We start from the raw sequence: 12,273 nt of genomic DNA, 5'->3' as shown, positions 1-12,273 counted from the left end.
AACACAATTGATAACTGATAACTAGAGCAGGACAGCACAGTTAATAGTTGGCACAGTGCGATACAATTGTTCACTAGAGCAGGGCAGCACCATTGGAAACTAGAGTAGGGCAGCAAAATTGGTGACTGGCGCGGGGGCAACACAGTTCATAGTTGGCACAGGTGCAATACAATTGATGACTGTTGCCGGGCAGCACAAAAGGTAGCTGGAGCAGGGTAACACAATTGATCATTTGCGTGTAAGAAAAGGAGCAGGGCTACAGTAGCTTGATCAGTTGGAACTATTTGTGCACCATCTGCACAGGTGTTGTGTGCAAAGAGGCTACTGATGTGGTTGCTGACCGCAGTGATGCATATTTTCCCTACTGCCAAGGTGGTTTCCTCATGCATAACACCAAGAGCAGTGTGGGTCCATGTCGGTGTAATTTGTCCCTAGCCAGCGGTCGTAAGGCGTGTTATAAACAGATTTATGCCTCGTTTTATGCAGACTGCTAGCATGTTCTCCAAATACTATGAGATCATGAGGTCACAAAATATGCAGTGGTTCTGTAGAAATGGCATTTATTTGAGCGTCATTGGCAATGCCATTTTCTTTAGCGCTGTGCAAGAAGCATTGACCAGAGACTGAATCCCCTGCCTAGTTTCATATTGTTTACCACCACCCCCCACCTTCACTATCAACAAAAAGGTAGTGGATTACGCGGTACTTTCAGGGTGGCACGTGGTGGCCATGTGGATGTATGTGGATGGAGAAATCATGCATACTTTCATTGAACTTTGCTGCAGTGGACGTGCTTTGGAATGGCAAGACATTTGTACTGTGAATGTGTAACGGTACATTTCAAGTGTTGCACAGCAGTGACATTGTTAGATGATGGCGGCTTTAATGCAATTTGTGGATGCATGTGTCCTTATTTACCAGTAACCTAATGAAGTAGAGCTGCAGAGAAGGGAAGAATGACTGTTCCAGTTTTACAGGGGTGTGGCCCACACGCTACTTTGGGAGGCGCACGTGGCAAAATATGCCCTTTACACTACCTGCCCAATTGCATTGGCAGTGTGGGGATTAGCCAATCAAGTAGTGTGGGTGTGGTTAACAGGAAGGGGAGGTGAAATGGTTGCACATTATACTCTGCGTACTGAGGGTGGCTGACAAGGTGAAATGTATAGTGTTGCCTGCAGGCGGCTCCCTTTGTAATAGATGTGCACAACTGTTCTCTGCAAAGAAATTTTAATGTCAATTTTGGTTTGGAAGGAGTGGAAGCATCGTGGAACGCTGTTCATGAGTGCCATCTCATCGATATGCATGCAATTTGCAAAGACCTCACCACGTTTCCAGTAGTAGATATTATTCTAATTTATTACGGCGGCATGCATATGGGTTACCTGCCTTGCTTACATTTGTCCCATAGACTGAGGAGGTTCTTCTGCAACAATGACTTTATTACTTGTGGACATGCAGAGTGTTTCGAAGAAAATGGCATTTTGTTGTCCTCCATTGGCAAAGTACTTTTGTTTGCTCATCTAGAGGATGCGGCGGAGAGTTTACTGAACTAACGTGCGTAGAAGAAAACACAAAAGGTACTAAAACAGACTCTTTTTAAAGTCACCCCTTACTACAAACTCCCCCTGCTCTGGTTGCAAGTTAGTCCCCCCTGCCCGCACGCAACAAGAAAGTCACATGCAGGGATTTTGCGGGCGGTGGCCATGAAAATGGAACTGTAGCGATTGTCCAATGAGTTGCTTAGGATGTTTGGCAATAGGAATAGGGACTACTGCTGCACTAGGCATGGCCCTCGACGTTCTTGGGGCCCGCATGGGCCACATTCGACACTCCTCAACATGCTGGCCTATGGAAATGGGGCTGTAGTGATTGCCCTATCATGTGCTGCTCTGGGTGTGCGTCAGAGCAAAGTGTGCCAATAGGAAGAAGGACTCCTCCGGCTTTACTGGGGCACAGTACTTGGAGAAAGGCACGTGCCACATTCTGCGTTTGTGAGCATGCAGGCCAATAGAAATGGGACTATGCTCTTTGGCCAATGAGGTGGTCAGGGTGTACGTTACAGAAAAGAGCACCAATAGGGAGTAGAAGTCCTCCTGCTTCACTGGGGCACCTCCCTCACGGTGACTGGGGAAAGGCGCGTGCCACATTTTGCCCTTCTCACCATGTTGGTCAATGGAAATGGGACTATAGCCTTTGGCCAATCAGATGCTCTGATTGTGTGTCACAGGAAAGGGAGGCATTCACTTTTCCAGAACTTTGTGTACTGCAGCTAGCAAACATGGCAAGGTGCACAGTTTTCGGCATGGGTGATTACTTTGTGGAAGTGCGTGTATGGCCTCCAAGAAGACTTGTCTAGCAATTTAGGTTTGGAGGGAGTGGACGTTTTGTGGAGTGGTATGGAATCATGCTGATCCGGTGGATTGCTTCTAGAATGTCGACGCGTGGCCTCTTCGGCAACTGTACATGTTGCGATAGTGCACTTTGGAGGCTTCTTTTTGGGTTCCATGCCTTGTTCCTGTGTGTTCAGTCAACTGAAGATTTTGATGAAAGCAGTGCAGTGCAGTTTTCCTACTGCCAAGGTGCTTTTCTCATGTATACTTCTGAGAATCGCGTGGTATTATTCCAATGCTTCCTGTCGCCAGCCAGAGGTCGGAAGGGGTCTCATCAACAGAAGCATGTGTGACTTCTTCAGTGCTGCTGGGATATTCTCCTGTGAGAATGAGAACATTGGTCCCCAATACATATACCTTTTTAAGGGAAATGGCATGTCTTTGTCAGCCAGTGGCAATTAAATGTTCATGCACAATCTACAGACTGCAATAAAGACCCTACTGTAAGAATGTGAGCTGAAGTTCAAAACACACATTCAAATTTGAAAACCCGCAAAGAAAGTGTTTCTAGGGAAGCAACTTTAAAAAAATAAAAAAATAAAAAAACACAAAAAAAAACAAAGGTTCTTTTAAGAGCCACCACAACCAACAATGTGCGCTCCCCTGGTACAAATCTATTCCCTCACTCCCGCGCATGTGCAGCATGAAAAGTCTGCAAATATTGCGGTAGTTGCAGGGGGCACGTGGTACATACTCCCCTTTTGCAGATGACGCCTACAGAAATGGGCCTGCAGAGGCTACGGGATTGGGCCATGAAGTTTGTGGATGTGGTGTGTACGGACCGAAGGAGCTACACTGTGTGTGTATTTGTTCACAGAAATGCAGAGGGTGCCGTTATGGGTGTGTGTTTTACGAGGCACAGCGTGTGGATTTTAGGGTATGCCGACATATTTTCAGTGAAAGTGAATGCCGAACACTGTGCACTCGCTACTCATTTACCAATCTATGATTTACATGTGTAGTACTATGGGCTTGTTACAATGAAGTGCCTGATTTTGGTTTGTGTGTGTGATACGCAATTATGATGACATTATTGTTGTTCATTTTGCAGGGAACATTGCAAAGCATGTTACACATGTTTCAGTGCTGTTTGTGATGAAGGAGGCACTTGCCCAGTAGATGCGTTTCTTTCCGAGCTCTTGCATAACTTTCTATTGCAGTATGCAGCTACCGATGTGGCAGCTTCATTTTCTATTTGGTCTGTCAATGGACACAGCGCGGTACATTGCAAATAAGTGTATTTGTGCATTTCTTTGTCATGTATCAATGGCATACTTCACCATGGCATTATGACATTTCACAGCACGAACACTTTTCCCTACCTACAACGTTCATTTTACTGTGCCAGTTATCTCGATTTCTGCACACCCCATCTACATTGGCTTGGTGCCTTTCTTGCAAGTAGTGATATTTTCTTGTAGTAAGTGTTGCGCTGTGAGTGTCTACAAAATGCTCTGCAACACATAAGGAAACCTCTTTGTACAGCGCACTACTTTCCAACCGACTGCACTACAGTATTCTCCACAATGCCACGCCTCCCGCCCAGCATGCATGCATTGGCAATTCCGTTGTTCATCTGTCAACGGTTCTTTCTTTGTTTACCTTTTTTCGTTCCCCAGTGCATCTTTATTTATTATCGTTTTCTCACACACGCCACAGAAGAAAAGCCAGGAAAGGTCCATTACAGAAGGGGCATCACCTGCCTAGATACTATAAGGGGCATGCCGGGAGACGGAATTATTGGGTGACCATCACCTATATAGGCGGCACTCATTGTAATGCTCCTGTAACGACCATTGCAATGCACTTCCACGTACCTTCCCTGTGCATAGTAGCGCACTGCAATACATGTACAATACAATGTCATTTGCCGGGTAAGGGTCTGTAGTGCAGCATATGCTTTGGAAAGGTTGGATTACAGCTCCGCTGCCCCACAGGAGAGCCCCTCTTGTTGGCTGCAGCAGATGTGTCAAATGCTGTACATGAAAGTACCCAACGTCATTCCTTGAAAGGCGGTAGCCGGCCCACTGCTTCTTTGTCCTTCATTTTGAGTTGTCGTCACATGCAGTACAAACACTTTATGTCATGCCATTACTGTTAGCGGTACCATTCACGGATATACATACATTGTGGAATACAAGAATGTTTACAACAACGCCAACCACAGCTTATTTACGTATGCAACAAAGCCATTTATTCTGTGCAATCCATGCACATACAGTGCTTTTCTAACCGCCAGTAAGATTGTTTGTGCTCTGCATTCTCTGCTGTGTCCTTACTTGCCTTTACATGGACTAGTATGTGCGTGCATAAGGTGCACCAGCTTTGCAATTTTGCAGCCTTACTACAAACTGTCCCACTTGCAGTTACATGTTTTCTTCAACCTTATAACTGGCACGTGACCTGTTCATACTTTACATCACACAGTTCAGTGCACACACAATGTATCAGTTTCACGAGTCATGGAAAGGGAAGCAGCAGATACATCTAAGTAATGCCACATTTAATACGCCCACGTCACAGTGCAGATTGCTGTTTTTTGTTTACCAGTGGCCATTATACAGTTAGGAGTACATTAGCCACACATTGCTAAGTTTGCAGAGCCTCCCACGAAGTGGACAGCAATACTTTAAATGCAGTAGCCTACTGCAAGAATGTGTAGGGCTGGCGATAGAGGCAGTGTTATCAGCATACAGTGAATTACCTCTGCATGTGTCTAGGTGTGGAACGTAAACATGTGTGCTTCTTCAACTACTTAAAAGTGCATTTGAAGATGCAGACATGCAGACTCTAATAGAGTCCTATGGATACTTGCCGTGTAATTGCACATACGCCAAGCAGGTGAAGTCTATATATGTTACTAAAAATCTTTTCCCTTAACTGGAAAAAATACCCTAAAGCAACATTAAGCTTAAAGTACCCTACTAAAAACCTATGAGTTTCACTAACAAAAAACATTGTTAAAGGGACGTTATGGTTAGGTTGCACTACTAAAAAACCTATGAAATTCAATGGTTTTACCTGTAATCATAACGTCCCTTTAACAAAGTTTTTGTTAGTGTATATATATATATATATTAATTGTTGTGACATAGTTAATAATTAAAGCATTCTTTATATATAGTTATAATTTTCATAATTAATGTATAACAATTCACACTACAATAGAGACATTCCACACATGCCCTTCAAAAACATAAGGAATACAATTACTTAATTTAAGTGTAATACTATACAACATCAAAACCCAGTACATTGGACATTTAAAGTGTCAAGTGTAGCTTTTACCTACACATTGGGACATCTCAAATGATAAAGTTACAGCATAAACCCTCACCTTTAAACCAATAAAGTGTCAAGTGCAGTTTTGGTACTCACTTGGGTCCTTACCGCCTAGGACCGTGATATTTCAAATTGATAAAGTGTGAAGTGCAGTTTATTTATTATTATTTTGGTACATGTTTAGCGTGCAAACCCAGAGGAATCTAGGCACTTAAACTTAAGGATATGGTTACAGTAAGTTCATAAATAAATTTGCTCAATAAATGCAATCATTTGGCTTTGAAAGTCCAAATATAGTACATACTTAGCAGGGCTTACACTTGTTGAGAGGAAATACATCCTAGTACATGGGGACATGAGGGGTATATTAATTACATAATTTGGAGAGCTCACCTCATGGTGCGGGGAACTGCAACATAATATATATTGGGACATATCAGGTAAATAAACTACATACTTTGGAAAGCTCACCTCTTGGCGCGGGGAACTGCATCACTGTATACAAATGGGCATTTCAGGTACATGGAATGCATACTTTGGAAAGCTCACCTCATGGTGTAGGGAACTGCATCATTGTATACAAAGGGACATAGCAGGTACAAGGAATGCATACTTTGGAAAGCTCAGCTCATGGTGCGGGGAACTGCATCATTGTATACAGAGGGACATAGCAGATACAGCCATTATGAGGCCCACAATGTTCATGTGAAGAGGTCTTAATGGCAGATGCGAAAGGTAATGGATATGTGTACTGCATATTGTCATCAGTAAGGATAGTGACATCCATAGTGCCAGGATCAGTCAGAGATGTGAATGTTGTAGAATAGGGAGAATGTCGTGCATTGAGAGGTTGTAGGTCAAAGGATCGACAACCAAAGGGTCGAATGGTCAAAGGATCGACACCAAAGGACCGAAAACCAAAGGATCGAATTATTTGTTATTTTTTTTTACATTTTTTTTTTCACTAAACGAAAACCCAAAAAAAATATATAATTTTTAAAAAAAATTCAATCCTTTGGTTTTCGATCCTTTGGTGTTGATCCTTTGACCATTCAACCCTTTGTATTCGATCCTTTGACCAGACACCGCATTGGTATCTGGGCAAGTCAGATCAGCGCGGCGGTCCGTGGTTGGAATACTGGCGATCCATAGTGTAGACTACCGGGGTTTCAGGGAGGGGGGATCCGGGTGGTAGTGGTACATTCAACTTGAAGTGAGCAGCTTTAGAATACAGAGCAATACACATGAACAGCTGGGGAGAAAAAGTTACAATTTCTATATTTATCATTTTATGTCCAGCAATATTGTTCCTATAACATTAATTGAGGCCTGTATCAGGAAATGTGTTTGCCTGTCGATATGCAAAACCTTCCTTTTCCATCTCGTGACTGTATTTCATGAACCAATAGTTTCTTAATTTCTCCAATGCTGTGCATACTATAGACATGTGAAAGAGTGTCTCAATATAATTACTTTAGCAAAGGTGACAAGAATTTAAGATTTCATTATTTTTGTATCTCATGGGCATGATTTCTTGTGGCTCAAATACATGAATTCTTAATTTTAGTTACGTTATGTTATGTTATTTTGCATTTATATAGCGCCTTAAATACCATTGGGATGGTCTGAAGGTGCTGGTAGGTTGAACACCCTTGGGAACCGAAGTTCAGATCAGTAGAGAGAGTAGAGAGAGTCAAAAAGTGCGTGTGAGCACCGGTTATGTGTACAGCTCATGCGGTATCCGTGTAATAGCAGCTTCTTAGCGGTAGGTGTGGTGGTTGAGAGATCAGGAGTATGTGTTCGCTCTGGCAGGATTTATCCAGACCGGACGTGGCTGGGTTAGGACTGAGGAGAACGCCTGGCTGGGGGGTGTGTAGCCAGCAGTGTTTACTTAGAATGATGTGGAGTGAGCGGCAGATGTTGGTATGAGAACAGTTATACCGAATGGTGTCATAGTATCACTGTGTTCTAGTTGAGTGGTGATGTAAAGGAGAGGGTAAGCGTGGTGGTGTGATATGATGGTTTATATGCTCTTTCAAACGTTCTCTGCATTCCAAGCCATAATATATACGTCACGCAATTCTATGTGCTCCAGTCCGTTCCATGCACTCCTATCCACTCCATGCATCCCAGTCTGCTCCATACACTCTGGTCCGCTCCGCGAACTCATGCATTACAGCTCGTCCCGCGTGCTCGAGTCTGCTCCGCGCGCTTCAGTCAGCCCCACGCATGCACTCTTGTCTGCCCCACGCACGCACTCTTGTCTGTCTCACGCATGTACTCTTGTCTGCCTCACGCATGCATTCCGTTCGCTCCAGGCACTCGTTCGCTCCAGGCACTCATCCGCTTTATGCACTCACATGAAATATGCATTCACCTGTTCTACGCAGTCATCCCCTCTACGCACTCATCCTCTCTACACACATATCCCCTCTACGCACTCATCCCCTCTACGCATTCATCCGCTCTACGCACTCATCCCCTCTATGCACTCATCCCCTCTATGCACTGATCCCCTCTATGCACTGATCCCCTCTATGCACTCACCCCCTCTACGCACTCACCCCCTCTACGCACTCACCCCCTCTACGCACTCACCCCCTCTACGCACTCACCCCCTCTACTCACTCACCCGCCCTCTACGCACTCATCTGCTCCCCGCACACATCCGCTTTAAGCACTCATGCTTTTCACGCATTCAACAGCAATATCCTGTTCTATATATTCATCTCTATACTCATCTGTTCTATACCTTCATCCGTTCTGTACAATCATCCTCTCTGTACAGTCATCTCCATGCATCCGCTCTATCGACTCATCCGCTCTATCAACTCCTCCGCTCTATCCACTCCTCCGCTCTATCCACTCTTCCGCTCTATCCACTCCTCCGCTCTATCCACTCCTCCTCTCTAACCATTCATCCACTCCATATACTCATTTGTTCTACACACTTATCCGGTTTACGCACATCCGTTCTGGACATTCATCTGTTTTACGCACTCCTGCGTTCTACTCGCTTCTCTGTAGTTACGCACTTATCTGCGCTACAGGCTCATCCGTTCTACATACCCAGCTGCTCTACACACTCATCCACTCAATATGTTCATCCATTCCATACACTCATCCGATCTACATATTCATTCGATTTCCACACTCATTCGAGCTATATGGGAATCTGTTCTTCCACTCATGCATTCTTCCACTCAGCGCATTCATTTTTTCCACCTGTTTCATCCATTCTAACTAATTAATCCATGCCATTCACTTCGTTCACTTCTCATGCATTCTGTCTATTTCAGGAGTTTAAATCTTTCCGTATGATTTACTCTTATTGACCATTTCACTGCTTTGATCTACTTTATTCGTTTAATTCCGTTTGTCCTTCTAGTTTATTTTAGGGGTTATTTGATGTCAATTTCTCGTATCAGGTGGTTTGATCGATTGGTGTCGTTGAGTTGCTGTTGGTCTGTTTGGGTTAGTTTTAGTACGGGTTGGCTTTAGGGGAAGAGCCAGGTTTTCACCAGTTTGCGGAAAGACGTTAAATTCTCAGTTAGGAGGATGTGGGGTGGGAGTGAGTTTCATAGGTTGGGGGCTAAGGCTGAGAATGATGATCTGCCTAACCTGATTGAGTTTGTCTTCAGTATGACTAGGAGGCCGGCTGACTTTGATCTTAGGGTGCGTGGGGGGTGATAGGGTTTTAGCTTGGCTTGAAGATTTTGAGGTCCGGTTTTATGCAGTGCTCGATGGGAGATGCACAAGGTTTTCAAAGTCACCCTTTGAGCTACTGGAAGCCAGTGCAGCGTCTTAAGGGCTGGGGCGATGTGGTCTCTTGGGCTGAGCGCAATTTGGCTGCCGCGTTTTGTGCCCTTTGGAGTTTATTCAGCTGGCACGCGTGGATTCCGAGGTATAGGGGGTTTGCGTAGTCCAGTCTTGATATAACGATTGATTGGACCGCGGAGAGTCTGTTGGGAAAGGAGAGATATGGAAAGATGCGCCTAAGGGTTTTAAGGTGGTAGTGGCAGGACTTTGAGACGTTGTTGACTTGGCGCGAGAGTGTTAGATCAGAGTCAAGGGTGCATCCAAGATTTTTCACTGAGTTGGAGGGGGTCGGTGAGTTGACTTCCTAGGGAGTGGAGGTGGTCTAGGAGGATTGAGTGATTGATTGTGTCAAAGGCGGCAGATAGGTCAAGAAGAATTAGTGCTGCACATCCCACGGAGTCTGCTGTCATTTTAAGGTCATCCCAAATTGAGGTCAGGGTGGTTTCAGTTCCGTGACGGGCTCTGAAACCTGATTGATTGGGGTCTAGGAGATTGTTGGCTTCGACAAAAGCATTTAGTTGGGAGTAGGCGGATCGGTCAATGAGTTTGGCAAGGAATCTGGTGTTTGAGATGGGGCAGTCATTTTTGGGCTCGAGAGGGTCGAGCGAAGGTTTTTTATTAGAGGTTTGACATGAACCGTTTTGAATGCGTCGGCAAAGATACCAGAGGAAAGGGAGGCATTTATGATGGATCTTGCGTGTTCTCCTGCGCAGGTGGAGGCAAAAATTTCTTTGAGGGTTGTGGTTGGGTAAGGGTCCAGCGGCATGCCAGATGGTTTGCGGGCAGATAGATTTTGTGAAATTGCTCTGGTGATATTGGACTAAAGGATTCGAAGGTTGGTTGCATAGTGGTTGCAGCTGGTGGGCTGGCTGGTATAGGGGGAGAATTGCTTGGTGGATGTAAGAGAGCCAGTTTGGTGGCTAGGGTGTTTGTTCTTTCGAGAGCGGAGGGAGAGTGAGTCGCACAGCGATTGTGAGGCGGTCGGGACCGTCGCGTTGCAAGCCGGATTGGTGAATTCAGAGATGATTTTGTGGAGTTCTTTGCTTGGGTTTTTGCAGTTTAGGATTCAGGAGTTGTAGTGGGCTTTCTTTGCTTTCTGGATTTCGGCCTTGTACTGATAAATGTGTCGGGCCAAGGTGGCCCTGCTCTCCTGGGTTTTGTCTTTCTGCCATTTGCGTTCTAGGTATTTATATTGTTGTTTAGTGATCTTCAACTCAGGAGTGAATCATCTGGGCAAGAGGCCATGGCGGGTTGATGGTTTGCAAGGGGGTGTGAGCTGCATCAGAGGTGCGTTGAGCCATGAGTCAAAGGTGTCATGGGTTTGTTGTTTGTTGAGTTGGCAGGTAGGTGACTGGAGGAGTGCATCGGCTAGGTCCAGGACGATTATTCGATTTTTCCAGCATTTGTGTAGATTCGTAGGTTCAAATTCGAGTACGGGAAGGGGGTCGGGTGAGTGAATGGCGAACGAGAGAATGAAGTGATCGGACCAGAGGATAGGGGTGGGGGGCTTTAAATGAATCAGGGTGTTTGAGCTAAAAATGGCATCAAGATTGTGTCCTTTATAGTGAGCTGGGCCGTTTATGTGGGGTTGGAGGTTAATTGCGTCCAAACCGTCAACCAGAGAGTGTGTCATAGGGTTGGTGGGGATGTCGAGCCATATGTTGAAGTCTCCAAGAAGGGTGAGGTTGGGATGGTTTAGTTGAAGGGTGGCAATAGAGTCGCACAGGTTGTTTGCAAATTGTCTATCATAGCGAGGGGGGCTGTAGATTATTAGGAAGCTGTGTGAGAGCAACGGGGAAAGGGATAGTTTAACGAGAAGCAATTCGCAGGAAGGAATGGAAGGTTGGTTGTCGATGATTGAAGCGTGGAAGAGAGACTTGAAGACGAATGCAAGTCCCCATCCTCTGGAGGGACGGTTCAGTGGGATGAGGGAGTAGTCTGGGGTGAAGGCTTCATTAGCGATTGGGGCGAAGTCGTCAGAGAACCAAGTTTCAGTGATGAAAACCAGTTCTGGTTTGTCAGAGGCGAGGAGGTCAAAGATGCAGTCAAAGATGCAGTGTCTGTTTTTTGCTACGGATCAGGCATTAAATAGGATGCAATTCACATCGGCAGCCGAGGTAGGTCTTGGAGCTGGAGCGGAAGGGGGTGGTGGCGGAGAGAGTGGAGACTGGGGAGGGAGGGGGGTAGGGTGGGTGGTGCTCGATGGGAATAGTGGGTGAGCAGAAAAATTGGCTGCCTTCGGGCGGGATTGGGTGGCTGCGTGTGTTAGGATGAACGGGTTTGGTTCGGTGGGGTTGAAGGTGGGGTGTGGGCGGTTAGGAGTTTCAGTTGCAGTTGATGAGAAATCCAGGGAAAGGGGTTTTAGGAAGGGTGAAGGCACGGGGGAAGAAGGTGATTGCGGGAATGTGGTGGTGGGTCGAGACAGGGGAGGTGAGGAGTGCTTCTTTGTAGCGATTGGAGTGTGAGAGAGGGTAGGGGGGTCAGAGGGAGAGTGGGATGCAGCTTCGGTTCTTGCCAGTGCTAGGCGTGCAGTTTTTAGGGAGGGAAAAGGTGCGGTTGGGGGAGGAAGGTGGCAGGGGTTTGTGGGCAAGGCGGGGGGGTTGATGATTGCAGGGCGGGGTGTGCCTGTTATGATAGTGAGGGGGGCAGGCGTGGTTAACATTGGCTGGTCGGAGGTGGGGTTCAGGGGAGGGGTGGTTTTAGGGGGGTTGGCTCACCATCGTGCCCCTCTGGCTTGGTGTTTGGAGAGGGGAATGGTAGGGAATGCGAAGGGGGGTGG

The sequence above is a fragment of the Ambystoma mexicanum genome, chromosome 3q (genome assembly GCF_040938575.1).
Source record: "Ambystoma mexicanum isolate Mex_15411 chromosome 3q, UKY_AmexF1_1, whole genome shotgun sequence".
Classification (NCBI taxonomy): Eukaryota; Metazoa; Chordata; class Amphibia; order Caudata; family Ambystomatidae; genus Ambystoma; species Ambystoma mexicanum.
Note: the sequence above shows the minus strand (reverse complement) of the source record.